Genomic DNA, 20,566 nt, shown 5'->3' with positions numbered 1-20,566 from the left:
CGGCTATATCTGACGGTTGGGTTCAAAGGCCACGGCCACGATTCAAACGAGACACACGAAGCTGACGTCAAATTTTTGAATCACAATGAGAGCGACGTGACGGAACCACGCCACCTTAGCTGGAAAGCACGAAGTCCACCAGCGGACATGTGGTTCACTCACACTGAATCTAGTTACGCACAAAGGAAAGGTCTCACCTGCGAAAACTCGACCCAAATCCGCAAGTCGAGCAGAATTTCGCCACTAAAACCTAACTTTGCCTGAACGGCGCATTCGCCCTTGGAGACAAACGACAAATAACATGACTTGTCCCGAACCTTAAACCGCCAACGAGATGACCTCGCTTAAGCCCACGCCTCAGGAGGCAGAGGGTTAGAGTAGAAATCTTAGCATTAAGCCTAAGAGAAACTACTCGATAACTTATCATACTGAGGGGAATAGTATGGGTAGCCCGATTCGAACGGTAATTGGTAAAGGCAAATCAAACCCGTTGATAGCTGAGGGTTTGCTAGAAATCCTAAAGGAAACCAGAGGCACTTATTTCGCCAAGAACTTCTTTATTCAAAGTATTCCAGACCACACGCAAGCCGGTTTAGGTCTGAAAACTTTGAAAGGGGTCTTGTAGATGGTAAAAAATACCTCTGTAAACTTGCGGAAAATTCGCCTGCAAAGAAGAATCGCCAACACGGCCCAAGCCGTGCGGTCGTCAAACGCACCCGTGTCCTAGGTTCGCCTGAATGATCGACTCACCCGCGCAAGTCAAGATCAACTAAATAACGGAAATTCGCCTTTCTTTTACAACTCGCCTGACCGAGTCTAAAGTCGAATCCGCTTGCAAACCTCAAGGTCGCCAGAATAGCTGAGTATCCGCTACCCCACGTGCCAGGGCGGGTTTTCCCACCTCTCTTGACCTGAAATGAGAAGGCACAGTACTCCAGGACCGTCGAGTGGCCGCTCACAGTACGAATGATCAGACAGGTGCCAGATCAACCTGAATATTCATAAATGCAACTCACCTCGTCCGTCCGAGTCAAGAGCTGGGTCCGCTAGCATTCGGCGAGCTGTCCAAACCCACTCGAGTACTGGGAACCCGCTTTCCTACCTCTTTCGACCTGAAGGGAGAAGGCACAGTACTCCAGGCCCGTCGAGTGGCCGTTCATAGTACAGGTGATCAGACAGACGCCAAATCAACCTGCGTGCTCATAAATACAACTCAGCTCATCGGTCCAAGTCAAGAGCTGGAGTCGTCGGCGCGCAGTAAGCTGGCCAAATCCACTCGAGTAGTGAGACAGCCGCTGGTTCACATACGAGGATGGGCTTTCCCACTCCTACGTGACACGACGTGAAGCACAGCCCATTGAATGACCGTTCGTAGTACAGATGAGCGGCAAGACATCTCCCAATAGTACATGGTCACATCCCATGATTCAAGGAGTGACCACGCCGTCTCTCCACCATTTAAGAACTTCTTCCAGCCACAGGTTAGGGGTTCACCGGTTCACCAGTTCAGAACATTTTCTAGCTACGAAGAAGAAGTTTAGCTGTTTCTCAGCCGTCCAGTGATTCGCTCATCGCTGAATCAGCTAATTGAACTATTAGCTCTCGACTCCCATGCGGGTCGACGACAAGCTCTTTGCATAACCGTTGCACTGTAGCATCCCCCTTCAGTTCCGGGCCCTAATCGTCGCCGAACTCCAGAACCCAAACTCCATCAATCCGAGTTTCTACTGTGTACTGAGGCTCTCCAGCAACTTCGGTCAAACCGTCCAAGGGAAGCAGACTCGATACGAGCATCGAACGAAGCATCCTGTAGCTACCGAAAGTCTCCGCACTAAACAAGGAGGGCCTTCCCTCTGTTTCTGTTGTAATTTCGATTTATTAGTTTGCAATAAGCCTTCTTATTAATACAAATGAAGTTCCCTGTTTTCGGGAGATCAATATTTACACCTACACTTCTATTGGAAGGACTTCCTCTGGTCGAGGACCTTCCCTCTCTATATCAATGTCAGTCACATTAGTTGGAGAGAATTCCTCTATTAGAGGGACTTCTCCTGGTTGAGGGGCCTTCTCCCTCTATATCAATGTTAATAAAGTCAGGTGAAGGGAATTCCTCCGGTGGAAGGAATTCCCTCTCAATCTCAATGTCAGCCACCTTGTGTGGAGTGCCTGTGTCAAAAAAACAGAAACAAGATATTACTTAATATTTTAAAACTATAATTATGAAAATTTGTAATATCTTAACAACCAATCTGTAAACTTAATAACAAATCTGTAATCATAATAAGTAATCTGCAATCTTAACAACAACACAATATAATTCACAAGTACAAGTTTACTCCTCCATCGATGTGTTGGACACCTGTCCCTTCAACTTCTTATTTTTATATACTGTGAGACTACTGCATTAGGCTTTGCTCACCTCCTCTCTCAACATTCTCACTTCTGCAGATAGAGAAGTTATCTCTCCTTGGTCGGTAACTCTCTGATCTTTATATTTATTATTAGTGCCGTGAGTAATTTTTGATTCATCATCGTAGACCTCTTCCAAAACATCAGTTGCTGAGGCAATTCTATTTGATCAACTACCTCATTGTGCTACTCGACCACTTCATCAATACGATAAGTTCACTCTCCCTCCCTCCCTCCCTCCCTCCCCCTCTCTCTCTCTCTCTCTCTCTCTCTCCAACTACCTCATTGTGCTACTCGACCACTTCATCAATACGATAAGTTCACTCTCCCTCCCTCTCTCTCTCTCTCTCTCTCTCTCTCTCTCTCTCTCTCTCTCTCTCTCTCTCTCTCTCTCTTCTTCTCTTTCTCCTTCTTCTGCTCCTTCCCCCGCAAACCTCTACCTGGTTCTTTAAAAACCTTCTCTAGTCTTTGAACTTAGCCCTGTAACTATGGAAGTTTTATAGTAGCGTGCTGAGATTTAGCTACAATAGTGACCAATCTTATGAATCCCCTAACTTCTCCTAGTCTCACCCAATTTTTGAGGGGAGGCCTTGGCATACTTTCCAATACTGGCTTCTCGGTGCTAGTAAATTTATAGTACCACAATTGTACATGAGATAAATAAAATATTAACAACCAGACTATAACCTTAACAACAAAATTGTAGCCATAACAGTACCTTAACAACTAAACTATAACCTTAACAACAAATCTGTAAACTTAACAACCAATATACAATCTTAACAACCAACCAGTAATGTTAACAACCAATTAGTAACCTTAACAAATAATTTGTAGCCTTAACAATAAACCCATAATCTTAACAACTTATCTTCAAGCTTAACAACCAATTTGTATACATAACAAATAATCCCTAACCCTAACAACTAACAACTATACTTAAAAACAAATCCCTAACCGTCACTATCAAGAATGCATGAATTCTAGTCATTGCTTTAAACCATAAAAAGTAGTAATAGTTATAGATATGTGAGTAGATCCTGGACATGGCATTTAGTGGGTGCTGGAGGAGCCCTACTGCTATAACCATCAGTTTTGAAAAAAAAAACCTCAACCAAATTTTATTTTTTTTATCTCTGTTGGAGCCAACAAAATATCCCTCGTTAGAGAATCATGTATGACTCATAACCTATTCAAGGTTGAATGAGAACTCGATATCTTCTCTAGTTTGGTATCTGTGAAAATAAATTTCATCTTATTCTCTGTAGGCACAAAAAAATTTCTATAGATTACAAAGAAGCTCAAAACTAACAAAAACGATGATATCTCTCAAACCGGAGGGAATTTGACAAAATGGATGGTGGAAAACCAAACTTTGGTTGGTTTGGTTGGTCCCGTCTCATCGAGAGAGGCAATTTTGATATATAATTCGTCCAATTCTGACTCACGGATTCAAAGTTATGACCCGTTCTTCGTAGCATATTCTGAAGTCTGCTTGAACTAATCAAACCTCGCCTGAACTATTGGACCAAGCTTATAGGTTCCCAAAACATAGCTCGATATGAAGAGAAGACGATGAACATAATCATCTGAGTCAAAATAGATCATCCGAGGCTAAAAAGAAGCAAAGAAATGCGTCCTACGGGGTGGAGACAATGGGGTCGGTCCATGGTACGAAACATCGAAACTTGCGCAAAATGACGAAACAAGACCAAACTGGGAAATTGAAAATTCCGAGTCAACTCAAGGTGAATTAAAAATCCCGAGTCACCTCAATATGACTCGGAACAGTGTCGGGTCACATTGAGGTGACTTGCACAGTGAAGTTACCAATGATGTATTTTCGGATGATTTTCTTAGGATTCGTTTGATCTACTACCTCCCTAACTACCTTAGGATCATCCCTAAATATGGTTAAGCCATTATTAATTGAAGATAAGATCAAATCATGAATTCTTATATGAAAACACAATATCTAAAGCCTATAAATACACCCCTAGGGCCCCTATGCACGGGAGATCTAAAATTTGGATCTTAGAGGCGAGGTGCTGGCCCTGTGAGAGCAGACCTACGAATTTTAGAGAGAGGCTAGCAAGATCTTGGCGAACTTCAGCATAAAGAGGAAGATTTTAAGAGATCTGAAGCCCCTTTTCATCCTTCCCTCGAGATCAGACTTGGTTTTGATCTTGAGAAAAGTAATAATCTTACTTAGTTGAGATTATTTACTTCAGTTCTAAGTTTCCTCGATTAAAACAAAGAACACTAAGCCTTTGTGTGCATCAACCGGATCCGATACTCGACGGTCCACGGATTGAAGAGTCACTGGCACAGGCACAGATCCTATGCAAGCAGTGGATGCTAAACGTCCTCTGCGTATGTTTCTAGGAGATTGTCTTTTTATTTCTTTTGTGTAAGAAAAGTCTTATAAAAAGACTCCTTCTTTTGAACTTATTGTAAACGATAAACATTATAAATAAGTTCCACAATGAAATCGATTTCCGATGCAAACATTCCCGTCCCACTTAGCACGTGCTTGAAAGTCAGAAGATTAAGACCAGGAGGGCCAAAATAAGCGTAGTGTCTGAATACACTATCTTTGTAGGCATCCCAATGCCTTTGGCCCATATGTTTCATTAAAGAATACATGAATTCATGTAGGCCTCAACTCTAATATAGCCTTTTATCTACAAAGCAAAACAGCAAGACACATGTCAACAATAACTTTCATAGCAGATTTATAATTTTAACAACTAACGCTTAACCTTAACAACTAACATGCCACAAGTTAACAGTAACCTTAACAACTAACAAACCAAAGTTAGCAGTAACCTTCACAACATATTCATAAGCTTAACAACTAACATAGAACCTTAACAATTAATGAATATCCTTGACAACTAAAAGCTAACATTCACAACTTAACTGTAACCTTCATAATTAACACAACATGCAACATCATAAATAACTAAATTGTGCAATAAACTCACCTCTTTTTTGTTGTCAAATGCATCTCTTCCAAATTTATCTTATTCGTTCTGCTCTTTAGATCCACGAGCGCTTTTCGAGACATCATCGGTGCTCCCCTCTACATCAGTGCGCTATACTGGATTTGTGAGTTGAACTAGACTTGTAGGAGGAGGTTGACTAGTTGCTATGTCCTCTAGAACATTAGCAATTTTAGATGTTTGTAATATTTTTAGAATAAAATTTTATTTAAAAACCAATTCTAGAATTTTAGATTTTAAAAAAGAAAAAATAGAACACATATTTATAGTTTTGCCCCTAGACTTTCAAAACTCTAGGGCTGCTGATCCTGTGATAGTGGCTACAACGTCTAAAACCTCCATGCAACGTGCTCTTTGGATCTTGTAACGAGCAAATAGCAAGAAAGAAATCTCAGCAAAACAAAAGTTCTGGAAAGGAGTAAATAAAGAAGAGAACACCAGATTTTAATGAGGTTCGGTAATCGTGCCTACGTCCTCGGGAGCCACACTAGAATTTCTTTGATTATTGATGAAGATTACAAGCTTGCAAACAACTACTTCTCTCTCTGAGATCTCTCTCTCTCTCTCTCTCTCTCTCTCTCTCAAAGTTCTCAGAATACTCTCTCAAAGACGCTCTTTTTCTATGATAATAACTCTCACAAAACATGTTTTGGGATATATAGAAACTCTAACTCAAAATGGAATCCAAACCGAACTGGGAATCCGATTTACCCGCTATCAGTTGACTGATTACACTACATCGATTGACTGACCAGAGCGATTTTTCCTCAGTTTGCTTCGTGCACATTATCGGTTGACCAATATATCTCATCGGTCAACTAGAGGGATTTTTCTAGCTTGTTTCTGTTAGTCGAATCGGTTGACCGATAGGCTTGTTTGGTCGATCGATCAGAGGGGTTTTTGCTACTTCTGAGTTTTCCTGTTTTTCATCTCAGGTTTGGGTCTACACCCCTAAAACCAACAATCTCTCATTTGGAGACCAAACCACCGTGAACAAGCTCTCTTGAAACTCCAGCCATCTTAGCAAGCACCTTCTCCTACCCGGAAAATTTCTTTCTTCAATCAATATCATTCTTAATGATCCCACCTTTCCTCCTAGTGTGGCTCTGCCCTCATTTCCTACTTATGAAGGCTAACTCAACTTGCGCACAACTCTAATTTCTTAATGGTCACTGTTTTCGTCAACATAACTTCATAATTTTGGCTCCTCAAAATTTTCTCCAACATTAACATCCCATCCTCTATTAGCGATCGTATGAAGTGGTAACGCATATCGATGTGCTTTGTTCTAGCATGATATACTAGATTTTTGGAAATGTGTATAACACTCCGGCTATCACAATAAAGAACTCTGTTCCCCCGCTTCAGACCTAACTCTTCCAGACACCCAATCAACCAAATCATCTCCTTACTTGCTTGAGTTACGGCGACATACTCTACCTCAGTCGTGGACAACGTCACTATCTTCTACAAACGTGAGACCAAGCTCACTGCTATTGACCCTAAAGTATAAACATACCTTGTGGTACTTCGCCTTGTATCGTGATCACATGCAAAGTCTGCATCCACATATCCCTGCAGTACTAATTCCTTTCTCCTAAAGCATAGTGGCATATCTGTAGTCTCTCTTAAGTATCTCAGTATCTACTTCACGGCCTCCCAATGTTGCTTCCTTAGATTGCTGATAACCTGCACACAACTTTTACTGCATGGGTGATATCCGGCCTCGTGCAAACCATTACATACATAAGACTACTAATAGCTAATGAGTATGACATTCTGGTCATGAACTCCTTCTATGCATCTGTCTTGGGTGACTGCTCCTCAAATAACCTGAACTGACTTCTAAGGGGCGTACCAACGGCCTTTGCATTCTCCATGTTGAATCTTTGAAATACCTTCCTAATGTATTCAGCTTGACTCAACTTTAACGTCCATTCAACCATATTCCGACTGATTCGCATCCCAAGAATTTGCTTGGTTGCACCCAAATCCTTCATGGCAAACTCTTTTGCCAACTGCTTCTTCAACTTGTTTATCTCCTGTAAACAAGGTCCTATAACTAACATGTCATCTACATTCAGTAGTAACACGATATAGCTAGACTCGAACCTCTTGAAGTAGCAGCAATAATCTGAATTACACCTTCCATAGCCATTGCTCTGTATGAAGTTATCAAATTTCTTATACCACTGTCTTGGATCCTGTTTCAAACCATATAATCTCTTCTTGAGCCTACATACCATCTCTTTCTTTCCTTCCTCTATGAAGCCAACAGGTTGCTTTATGTAGATTTCTTCATCTAAGTCATCATGAAAAAATACAGTATTTACATCTAACTACTCAAGGTATAGATTTTTAGTAGCTACTAAGCTCAACATCACCCTGATAATTATAAGCTTCACGACAGGGAAAAATATCTTTGTATAATCCACTCCTTACCTTTGTTAGAATCCTTTCACAACTAATATGACCTTGTATCTTTTAATACCATTACTCTCCTGCTTGACCTGATAGACCCACTTGTTATGTAAAGCTTTTTTGTTCGTAGGAAGCTGAGCTAACTCCCATGTCTCATTCGAATAGAGAGAATCCATCTCTTCTTGCATCACATGCTCCCACTGCTGAGATTCACTATCTTTCAATGCCTCCTCATAGCACTCGAGTTCTCCACTATCTGTCAAAAGCAAGTAATATAGCGATGAAAGATATCTGAGATTTGGTTTGGGTACTCTGGATGACCTCCTAAGCTCCTTGCCCTTGGTACTAGTCTATGCACTTGGAGTCCTCTCCGTTCTTTGGTCAGAACTGATATTGTATCCCTCATCTGAAAGTTCCTCTTAATCCATGTACTCGGATGCACCAGTATCCTTAGTGCTGCCCGTACTGTTTTGGCTATCCTTATCATTTTCTTTGTTGTTGGACCCTAGAGGGGGGTGATTAGGGTCAAGAGGCTCTAATTATGCAATAAAATAGAACAAGCAAACCACAAAACAGAAAATGCAATCACAGTAAGTGAGATAGGGTTAGGAATCGTTATCCTTGACGCGCGATGTGTTAACGAGGTTCGGTCCGCTGACCAACGTCCCCGCTCCCCACTCTCGAGGAGAAATCCACTACACACCCGGTTTGGAAGCCGGAACTTCGTCTACACAGCGATCCCTCTTAATCTCTCACTACACAGTTGATCTCAACAGATCCTACACCCTCATAGTTGATCTACACAAGATCACACTCACACAGCAGTAGAAATAGTGCAAGACTCTCTCTTTACAAGTCCCTATGGCAAAGAGAAAGAGTGCAGTTGAAGCTGGGAAGTGAACACACAAAAAAACTCAGAGAAAGAACAGGTTTTGAAAATCTTTGCTCAAGAGAAAATGGCGGCTCTGGTTTTTTTAAGCGTTAGGGCACAGGAGAAGAAGATGGGTTGGTTTAAATAGGAGAAACCTCTCTGTTCAAAGACAAAAAACCAATCTTCTCAAAATAGAAACAATCTCCTAACAGACTGTGCCAGAGATAGCGAACAGCTGGCACAACAACCCAGGGCAAGCGACCATTTGAAAAAGGCATCGGTTGACCGACTAACTTTTCGGTCGACCGACGTATTTTCCGGTCGACCGCGAGCCTGGTCTGATAACGAGAAAACAAGCAGAAACATCATCAGTCGACCGGTGTGGTCGACCGATAGAAAAATCAAGATTTCAGTCGACCGCACCGGTCGACCGATGACCTCTCTGGAGCCCAGTGACGAAAGACCTTAAGTGCGGTCGACCGCATTCTGATATGCTCCTGAATTGGTTTTTGACTCAAACTAAAATATTTAGAAAATATTTATATGACCTCTGAAAATTATAAAACTTTGTAAAATGTTTTTAATACTAAAAACAAACTGTTTAGAAAAGGAATTTTGCAGATAGGTCCTCATACTTGTGAAAAATAGTATTTTGCGAAAAACGCTTAAAAGCTTAAGTATGAAAATGTGTGTGTGAGTCCCAATAGCTTCAAGTGAATTCAGTAACTCTTTGCCTACATTCTAATACTAGAGAGAGAATAAAAATAAGCTAATATCCTCACATAGAAAACAATCTTTGAGTCTTGATATAGCTTGAGTTTGGATGAAGCTTTTGTATGAATTTGTTGTTCTTGAAATAACATTGCTTCATCACTATGCCTCCACCTTCTTTGGATATCATCGTTGCAGTGTATATTCCATCCAATCCTCCATTAGTGGCACTAACAAGCTTGATAAATGAATTTACTACATTTGCACTCAATAAGCCATTAGTACCGTTAATGGTGGTTGTAAAACATCATCAAAACATAAGGGCTAACAATCTCCCCCTTTTTGATGATGACAACCAACCATTATAAGAGCAAAAATAAAATAGCTTATAGATAGGTGCTCCTCCTATCTATGAGCTCCCCCGTGGTATATGCAACAAATGATGAGATTTCTCTCCCCCTTTGTCACCATCAAAAATGTGGTAAAGAGAAAATAAAATGCAACTAAACAAGCACACAATGTAGAACTTTCACATAGTGCATAAGCCCAAACCATTTCTTATGCGACAAAAATCATCCTCTCCAAGTGGCTTAGTAAATATATCCGCTAATTGAGATTTTGTGTCAACAAATACTAGGGATACATCTTGTCTCTCTACATGATCGCGTAAGAAATGATGACGCACGTCAAACCGAATTTTTGGAAATGTTTATAGCACTTGTGTTATCACAAAAAATTTTAATATTGTTAAAATTTAAATCATAGTCAACTAAGCTTTGTTTCATCCATAAGACTTGAGCACAACATAAGCCGGCGGCAATGTATTCCGCTTCCGTAGTGGACAATGCAACACAATTTTGTTTCTTGGAAGCCCAAGAAACAAGGGAATTTACTAAGAATTGGCATGTTCCACTAGTACTCTTGCGATCTACCTTACATCTGGCAAAGTCGGTGTCACAAAAACCATATAAATCAAAAGAGGTGCTTCTTGGATAAAATAAGCCAAGATTAAAAGTACCATTAACATATTTAATGATCCTTTTAACCGTAATTAAATGAGATGCTTTAGGAGATGCTTAAAAACGTGCACATGCACACACACTAAACATAATGTCGGGTCTACTAGCGGTGAGATAAAGAAGACTACCTATCATACCTCGGTATAATTTTTGGTCCACGTCTTCACCACTTTCATCCGCGTCAAGCTTAACACTAGTACTCATGGGAGTAGGCGCATGCTTAGAATTCTCCAACTTGAATTTCTTCACCAATTCCTTTGCGTACTTGCTTTGTGAAATGAAGATCCCATCCTTAGTTTGCTTGACTTGTAGCCCAAGAAAGAATGTAAGCTCTCCCATGCTCATCTCAAAGTGATCTTGCATAACTTTAGAAAATTCCTTGCACAAGGATTCATTAGTAGCACCGAAAATAATGTCATCCACATATATTTGAACTAAAATGAAATCATTTTTCCTTTTTCGTACAAAAAGAGTGTTATCAATTGTTTCTTTAGAAAAACCATTTTCAACAAGAAAACTAGAGAGGCGAGCATACCAAGCTCTAGGAGCTTGTTTCAACCCATATAAAGCTTTTTGAACCCGGTAAACATGATTAGGGAAAGCATGATCTATAAAGCCGGGGGGTTGCTCAACATACACTTCCTCTTCTATAAAACCATTTAAGAAGGCACTTTTAACATCCATTTGAAATAGTTTGAAAATTTTAAAGCTAGCAAATGCCAAAAACATCCTAATAGATTCCAACCTTGCAACCGGTGCAAAGGTTTCATCATAGTCTATGCCCTCCTCTTGATTGTATCCTTGGGCAACCAAACGAGCTTTATTCCTAGTAACAATACCATGTTCATCAAGTTTGTTTCTAAAAACCCATTTTGTACCAATAACACTAGCATTGTTAGGTCTAGGAACTAACTTCCAAACATCATTTCTTTGAAAATTGTTTAGTTCCTTATGCATAGCCAAAACCCAAAATTCATCATTTAAAACATCATTAATCTTTTTAGGTTCGAGTTGAGATAGAAATGCAACATTACCACACTCACTCAAGGATTTTGAGCGAGTAATAACTCCTTTTGAAGGGCTTCCAATAATTTGTTCCTTTGGATGATTTGATGTGAATTTCCAAGCTTTAGGAGGTTCAATTTGTTCATTATCATTTGAGCTATCCACATCCTTTTGAGCTTCTATAGAAGGAGTATCATTGATTTGCAATAATTCCAATCCTCCCTTAACATCATCATCATCATCTTTCCTAGGTAGAAAAACTTGAGAACCAACATTAGTTTCATCAAAAGTAACGTTTATAGATTCTTCAACAACGAGACTTTGTTTATTAAAGACCCTATAAGCCTTACTTCGTGGTGCATAGCCCTAGAAAATACCAACATCAATTTTAGAGTCAAATTTATCATGGTGATCTTTTGTATTTAAAATGAAACATTTACAACCAAAGATACGAAAATAACCAATGAAAGGAGTTTTTCCATAAAAGAGTTCATAAGGAATTTTCTTAAGCTTTGGTCTAATCAAAACACGATTTAAAACATGGCAAGCCGTATTGACGGCTTCCGCCCAAAAATATTTTGGCAAATCAAAAGAATTAAGCATAGTGCGTGCCATCTCTTGTATGGTGCGATTTTTCCGTTCAACAACACCATTTTGTTGTGGTGTTCTAGGAGCGGAAAACATATGAGTTATACCATGATGAGCACAAAAATCATAGAAAAATTCATTTTGAAATTCACCACCATGATCACTTCTTATTTTAACAACTTTCAAATCTTTTTCATTTTCAATTCTTTTAACATGATTAGCAAATTCTTCAAAACAATCATTTTTCTTAGCAAGAAATATTGTCCATGTAAAACGAGAAAAATCATCAATAATCACAAAAACATAGTGTTTGCCTCCAAGAGAGGTAACACGCATAGGACCAAACAAATCAAGATGAAGTAATTGCAAGGGTTTAGAAGTTGATACCTCATTGATGGATTTGAAAGAGGATTTTGTTTGTTTACCTTTAACACAATCCTCACATGTGGTATCTTTGATGAAGTGCAAGCTAGGTAATCCTCTCACAAGATTTCTCTTAGACAATTTTGATATTAACTCCATATTTGCATGTCCAAGTCTTTTGTGCCAAATCCAAGGATTTTCATCAATAGCCGCAAGATACTTCACATCTTGATTTACTAATTTATTCATCTCAAAAATGTATACATTAGATTTGCAATTAGCAATAAAGATAATTTTTCCATTCATACTAATGATGCATTTATCCGGTTTAAATGAAATATCAAAACATTTATTACTTAATTGGCTAATGCTAAGAAGATTATAATTCAAACCATTTACTAAATAAACATCTTCTATAACGGGTGAGGGTTTCTTACCAATAGAACCGATACCAATGATTTTACCTTTCTCACTATCATCGAAGGAGACACTACCTCCTTCAATCCTTGATAGGGTTGCAAATAACTCTTTGTTGCCTGTCATATGATGTGAGCAACCACTATCAAGGTACCACATCTCCTTACGTCGTTGCCGTGACGTTCCCTACAAAAGATGAAGATGAAGGTGTAGTAGCTTTAGGTACCCATGTCTTGGGTCCTTGGTGGTTAGTAGTTTTGGTACCTTTGGGTACCCACATCATTCCATAAAAATCATGATTATCTTTAGTCCTACAATGAGTAGAAATGTGTCCATGTCTCATACAATAAGTGCATACAAAAATTTTTTTGTATGTACGGATGTTAGAACCATGAAACTTATTTCTATCATGGTGATTATAGTTAGCATAAGCATGAGTGGGTCTAGTTCTACAACCCTCAATTTCTAATCTTTCAATCTTTGATCTTAGTTGCTTATTCTCGAAATCGAGATCTCCTAGCAATTCATCTTTTAGAGCAAGAGAGGTTGTTAGTTGTTCTAGCTTAATATCACAAGAGGCATGCAATTTTTTAAAAGAAGAGTATTCTTTAGACATTCTTTTAAATTCAAAGTTCAACTCTTCTAAAGCCATAGCTATGTCACATTGCATATAGAAAGATTCACTTTCGGCCTCGGATATTACCTCATGTTCATTTGCCATGAAACAAACATTTGGGTCATGAAGAGCAAGTTTGGCTCCTTCTTCATCACTATCCGAGTCACTTGGTTCGGATTCTTCCCATCCGGCATACATAGCCTTCTTTTTCTTGTACTTCATGTATTTTTCTTTGAGCTTGGGGCAATCCTTAGCGATGTGACCCGGTTCATTGCATTCAAAACATTTACCTATACGAGAGGAAAACTTGTTGTTAGATCGGGGGTTAAATTTCTTGTTCATCTTTATGAGTCTAGAGATTCTTCTAGAGAGATGAGCCACTTCTCTAGAAAAATCGACTTCACTCTCCGACGATGAAGATGAGTTGTCACTAGCTCCTTTGAGAGCTATGGTCTTCAACTTTGGTGACGGCTCCTCAACTTCACGTGATGGCACTTCCTCCTTCTCCTTCCCCTTGAGCTTCTTCTCATGCACTTTGAGCTTTCTGATGAGGCTATCAAGAGCTAAGGTAGTGAGGTCATGAGCTTCCTCAATGGCCGTAGCTTTAGGCTCCCATGCCGGAGTCAAGGAGCGAAGTATCTTGTAGTTCATCTCTTGAATGGACAATTTCTTATCAAGACCATGTAATTCATTGATGATATTAGTAAAGCGAGAAAATATAGCATCAATGGATTCATTAGGAAGCATTTTAAATAGCTCATAATCATGCATAAGCCAACTAATCTTAGATTCCTTAACTTGGGGGGGTTCCTTCATGTGTGATACATAATTTTACCCAAATTTCATATGCGGTTGCACACGTGAAAACTCTATTGTATTCATTGGGGGAAAGACCACAAATTAAGGCGTTCATGGCCTTAGCATTGAGATTGGCTAGGTGCCTTTCATCATCGGTCATGTTCCCGACTTTGGACTTCTCTACATATTTCTTTTCTATGAGCTCTAGGATGTCAAGATCAATGCAACGAAGGTAAATTCCCTTGCTTGAGCTCGACAAATCTACGCAGGAGCTCATCTCGGGCCGACTGAGGAAAATACTTCCTATTGAAGCGATCCGTGAACGTTTCCCACAGAATCGGCCTCTCTAGGTGTGTCTTCTCAGCAGCCCACCATATTCGAGCCGTATCTCTGAGCTAGACATCCATAAGGTTGTTGGACCCTAGAGGGGGGTGATTAGGGTCAAGAGGCTCTAATTATGCAATAAAATAGAACAAGCAAACCACAAAACAGAAAATGCAATCACAGTAAGTGAGATAGGGTTAGGAATCATTATCCTTGACGCGCGATGTGTTAACGAGGTTCGGTCCGCTGACCTACGTCCCCGCTCCCCACTCTCGAGGAGAAATCCACTACACACCCGGTTTGGAAGCCGAAACTTCGTCTACACATTGATCCCTCTTAATTTCTCACTACACAGTTGATCTCAACAAATCCCACACCCTCACAGTTGATCTACACAAGATCACACTCACACAGCAGTAGAAATAGTGCAAGACTCTCTCTTTACAAGTCCCTATGGCAAAGAGAAAGAGTGCAGTTGAAGCTGGGAAGTGAACACATAAAAAAACTCAGAGAAAGAACAGGTTTTGAAAATCTTTGCTCAAGAGAAAATGGCGGCTCTGATTTTTTTAAGCATTAGGGCACAGGAGAAGAAGATGGGTTGGTTTAAATAGGAGAAACCTCTCTGTTCAAAGACAAAAAACCAATCTTCTCAAAATAGAAACAATCTCCTAACAGACTGTGCCAGAGATAGCGAACAGTTGGCACAACAACCCAGGGCAAGCGACCGTTTGAAAAAGGCATCGGTTGACCGACTGACTTTTCGGTCGACCGATGTATTTTCCGGTCGACCACGAGCCTGGTCTAAAAACGAGAAAACAAGCAGAAACATCATCGGTCGACCGGTGCGGTCGACCGATAGAAAAATCGAGATTTCGGTCAACCGCACCGGTCAACCGACGACCTCTCTGGAGCCTAGTGACGAAAGACCTTAAGTGCGGTCGACCGGTGCGGTCGACCGCATTCTGATATGCTCCAGAATTGGTTTTTGACTCAAACTAAAATATTTATTTGACCTCTGAAAGACCTCTGAAAATTATAGAATTTTGCAGATAGGTCCTCATACTTATGAAAAATAGTATTTTGCGAAAAACGCTTAAAAGCTTAAGTATGAAAACGTGTGTGTGAGTCCCAATAGCTTCAAGTGAATTCAGTAACTCTTTGCCTACATTCTAATACTAGAGAGAGAATAAAAATAAGATAATATCCTCACATAGAAAACAATCTTTGAGTCTTGATATAGCTTGAGTTTGGATGAAGCTTTTGTATGAATTTGTTGTTCTTAAAATAACATTGCTTCATCACTATGCCTCCACCTCCTTTGGATATCATCGTTGTAGCGTATATTCCATCCAATCCTCCATTAGTGGCACTAACAAGCTTGATAAATAAATTTACTACATTTGTACTCAATAAGCCATTAGTACCGTTAATGGTGGTTGTAAAACATCATCAAAACATAAGGGCTAATAACATTTGTCCTTGTACATCACCTCTTCATTAAATATGACATCTCTACTCTTGATGATTTTCATGTTCTTATCCTCCTACAGACGATATCCAAACTCATCAATGTTGTATCCAATGAATGTATATTTCTGTGACTTAGCTTCTAACTTGTCCCCGATATGGTCACTGATATGAACATATGTCACACAACCAAAGACTCTTAAGTATGAGAGACATACTTTCTTGCCACTACAAACCTCTTTTGGAATTCCAAAGTCTAGTGGGACTGACGGCCCATGATTTATCAAGTATGCTGCTGTATGCACTGCTTCCGCCCAAAATATCTTAGGTAGACCTGCATGTAGACGCATGCTCCTTGCACGCTCTGTCAACATTCCGTTCATCCTTTTTGCAACACCATTTTGTTACGGTGTTCCTAGAGTAGTTCTTTCTAAACGAATCACATTCAGACCATAGAACTTCTTGAACCCCTCCAACTCATACTCTCTACCATTGTCTGATCTCAAACACTTCACCTTCAGATCTGTCTCATTCTCTACCATGACTTTCCACTTCTTGAAGATCCCAAACACCTCTGACTTGTGCTTCATTAAGTATACCTACATCTTTCTCGAGGGATCATTGATAAAGATAACATAGTACGCCAAACCGCCAAGACAAGACACGCTAGCTGGACCTTATACATCTGTATGAACAAACTCTAGCTTGTGAGCTTTAGGTGGTCTTCCACTCTTATGAAAGCTAACCGTCTTCTGCTTCCTGAAAATGCAGTCTTCACAAATACCAACTTTTACTGAATCGATGCCGAGTAGCTTTCTCTGTGAGTGTAGAATCTTCATACCTTTTTTACTCATATATCCCCAACCTATTGTACCACAGATCTGCACTTTTCTTGCCAACTGCAATTACGAGGGTGTCACTCATATGTGAAATTAAGTAGGGAGTTTTGGTTTTATTATCGCGCGCAACCACTATAGTACCATTAGAGATCTTCCACAAATCCTCAGTAAATGTCAAAACTTAGCCTTTCGCTCCAAGCTGGCCAACTGAAATAAGATACCTCTTCAGCTTCGGTACATGTATAACATTCGTCAGAGACCACTTAGAACCTTCGTCTCTATTTGCACATCACATCTTCCCACAATACTGCAATGTTCGTTATCCCCCAAATACACTTTTCCAAAGTCCTCTGCTACATAGTTTTGAAGAAGCTTCCTATTAATAGTGGCGTGGAATGAGTCTCTCAAATCAATAACCCATGAATCGATATCACTATCCATAGCAAGGATCAAGGCATCTTGCACAATATGAGCCTCCTGCTCATTTGCATCCTTCTTTAGCACTTTGCAGACTAAAGACATGTAACCCTCCTGGCCACAGTTCCAACACTTCGCTTTGATGGGCCTCACCTTTGAGTTTGACCTCTTCTTCTTCGACTTCGACGGCTTCCTGTTCTGGTTATCCTTATTTTGGCTTTGGCCTTTGTTCGCTTCGGGATTTTTTTTTTTTTTTTGCAGCTTCTATTAAATCGTTCAACAGAAACAAAAGAATAAGCCTTGCACATGTAATTCTCTTCTTTACAAAGAAACAAAACTATATTCCCTAGGAACACACACAAAAACTTCTACGTAGTAGCTTCTGCTTGTGTGGGATCTTTGCCTGTGCCGGGGATGCGGTATCCGTGGACCACCAAGCAATGTTTCAAGTCGGATACGAAGAAGGCTCTTGAAGTTAATGTTTTGATGGGGAAACAAGAACTAAAGTAAGTGTCTTAGTAAGGTAAGACAATTTGTCTTCTCAAGATCAAATCTAAGTTTGAACTCAAGGAAATACCAAAGAACTCCTGAGAATGCTTGAAAGTGGGTGAAGAACTCTCTTTTGCTCTCAAAGTTCGCCAAATGCCAGTTTGGTTCTACTTAATTATGCTCTCCGTACTTTGCACAAGTGTATAGAGGGGTATTTATAGCATTTGGGAGCCATAACCGTCGAGTAGGAGACAAATCACTTGGTTGTCACTATCTCATGTGGGCGAGACAGTGTCCACTATCTCGGCCGAAGGAGACACTTTCATGGACTTTGTAACCGCCGCCACTACCTTAAAGTGTGTTAAATGCTACATTTTTCGTGGGTAGTAGGCGTATTTCTAGGATGTAACTGCCCCTCTATGTTAATGCGCATCACCAAGAAGTTATGGAGCTAAGTGGACCCTACAAAACTCAACAAAATTGTCACGAGTCAACAAAATTTTAGAGATTTTTTTTGGTATTATATCTTATTCGGGGAAATAAATAATAGGATTTATAATCCTAGGATCTATTTTTACTATCTTATTTATCGATTGTATTTTTTCCTCCATGATTTTAACATTATTATTGCTATTAGTACTATTATTTTCACATAAAGTTTCGTATAAATTAGAAGATAAAAATTTTGGCTTATATAAGATATATAAATTTTATCATTTACTTATTTGAAAATATTTATTTAGGAATTTAACAGAAACCGAGATTTAGTTATTGTCTACATTCTCCTGAACATGAAACAGTTATGAGTGTAGTGATTAGTTGCACTTGACCATGAAGCAAGGGTCTGGAGTTCAAACCCTAGAGCCTTCCTTTTCCATATATATATATATGTTTTGGGTCGGTTTGAAACCAAACCCAATCCAGTACAGACCCATTACTAAATTCTAGACCCGTTTGGGTCCAAAATAAACAAATACCCGACCTATTTAGATCTATAACTCCTCAAACCCGACCCAGTTTGGACCCATTATCAAATTCCAGACCTATTTGGATCCATAACCCTAAATTACAAACCCATTATCCAATTTCCAGACTCGTTTGGATCTATAACCCCAAATTTCATACATGTTTGATCTAGTTAGGACTCAATATCATATTTCAGACCTGTTTAAGTTGTTTCTCACTAAAATCAATTTTGTAGATTTCTATGTAGTCAATTTAAAACTGTTAGGCCTGCTTTACACTAAACAATTATGCTAATTAGTTATTTTTTGTTTATTAAGATGAATGATGATATTGTTTGATCTCTTGCTAATTAGTTATTTTTTGTTTATTAAGATGAATGATGATATTGTTTGATCTCTTGATGCTTATTGGATCACCTGATGATTTTTTGTTTATTAAGATGAATGATGATATTGTTTGATCTCTTGATGCTTATTGGATCACCTGATGCTAAGTTTGATCACCTAGTGATATTTAATAGGGTTGATTATGCATGAAGATGACTTCCGTCAAGAAATATGATTCATAAACGTGTTATCATAGCATGGCTATACTCTCGACATTGATATCCCGATGTGAGGAGTTTTTCTTGATTACTAATATTATTATTATAGCATTGATTGGACGATGCACCCTTCTTGATTGGACATGTTTTGTGTCACGGTTATTTTTCATAAATTTTACGGAAGTTGTTCCATGGTAACTCTGTGGTTAGTGAATAATATTTCATGCACAATCACTTAAAATAAATGAATAAATGTGGGGTTGTAGGCTGTCTAAAAATCACAATAGATAGCTGATCCCCATCAAAACACTGATGATGGAAGTTACACTCTGACGACTTCCAGAAGGTTACAATTTGAAGACTTTCACGTAGATCACTAAAGGTTACAATCTGACGACCTTTACGACAACTGATGGAAGCTCTAATCAAACAACCTTCATAATCAACATCGGGAGTTACAATCTGACGACTCTCATATATCAGAGAGCTAAAGCAAAGATTACAAAATGACGATCTTTGCAACGCTTCGACAGAAAGAGACTACAAATCGACGGTCTCTTCAAATCAAACTGTGGAAGTCCTCCCCGCACACCAGCATCAAGACGCATCGCGTTCATAGCCACGAACGCAGCTCAACGCATCTCATACCACAGCTCAACGTAGCTCCAACCGCTGCTCAACGCAGCTCCAAGCGCTGCCCAACGCAGCTCTATACCGCTGCCCAACGCAGTGCTCAACGCAGCTCCAAGCGCTGCCCAACGCAGCTCTATACCGCTGCCCAACGCAGCTCTATACCGCTACCCGACGCAGCTCTATACCGCTGCTCAACGCAGATCCAACTGCTGCTCAACGCAGCTCCAACTGCTGCTCAACGCAACTCCAACCGCTGCTCAACGCAGCTCTATACCGCTGCCCAATGCAGCTTTATACCGTTGCCCGACGCAACTCTATACCGTTGCTCAACGCAGCTCCAACCACTACCAAACGCAGCTTCACTCGCTGCCAGACGCAACTCTATACCGCTGCCCAACGCAGCTCCAAGCGCTGCTAGACGCAACTCTATACCGCTACCAAACGCAGCTTCACTCGCTGCCAGACGCAACTCTAACCGCCGCCAGACGCAGCTCGCAAACACTGCGTTCAAACGCAGATTTCATTCCAGAATATAGGGCCTGCGTTTGACTCGTTCAAACACGAGCTGAACGGTTCTAAAATCGTTTCCCACGATCTGAGGGGATCACAACTCCACTCAGGAGTGGTTTAAGGGGCGGTTACATCCCATTAGCCCCACTTAGGA

This window comes from Asparagus officinalis, chromosome 1 (assembly GCF_001876935.1).
Source record: "Asparagus officinalis chromosome 1, Aspof.V1, whole genome shotgun sequence".
Classification (NCBI taxonomy): Eukaryota; Viridiplantae; Streptophyta; class Magnoliopsida; order Asparagales; family Asparagaceae; genus Asparagus; species Asparagus officinalis.
This window is presented reverse-complemented; position numbering follows the sequence as displayed.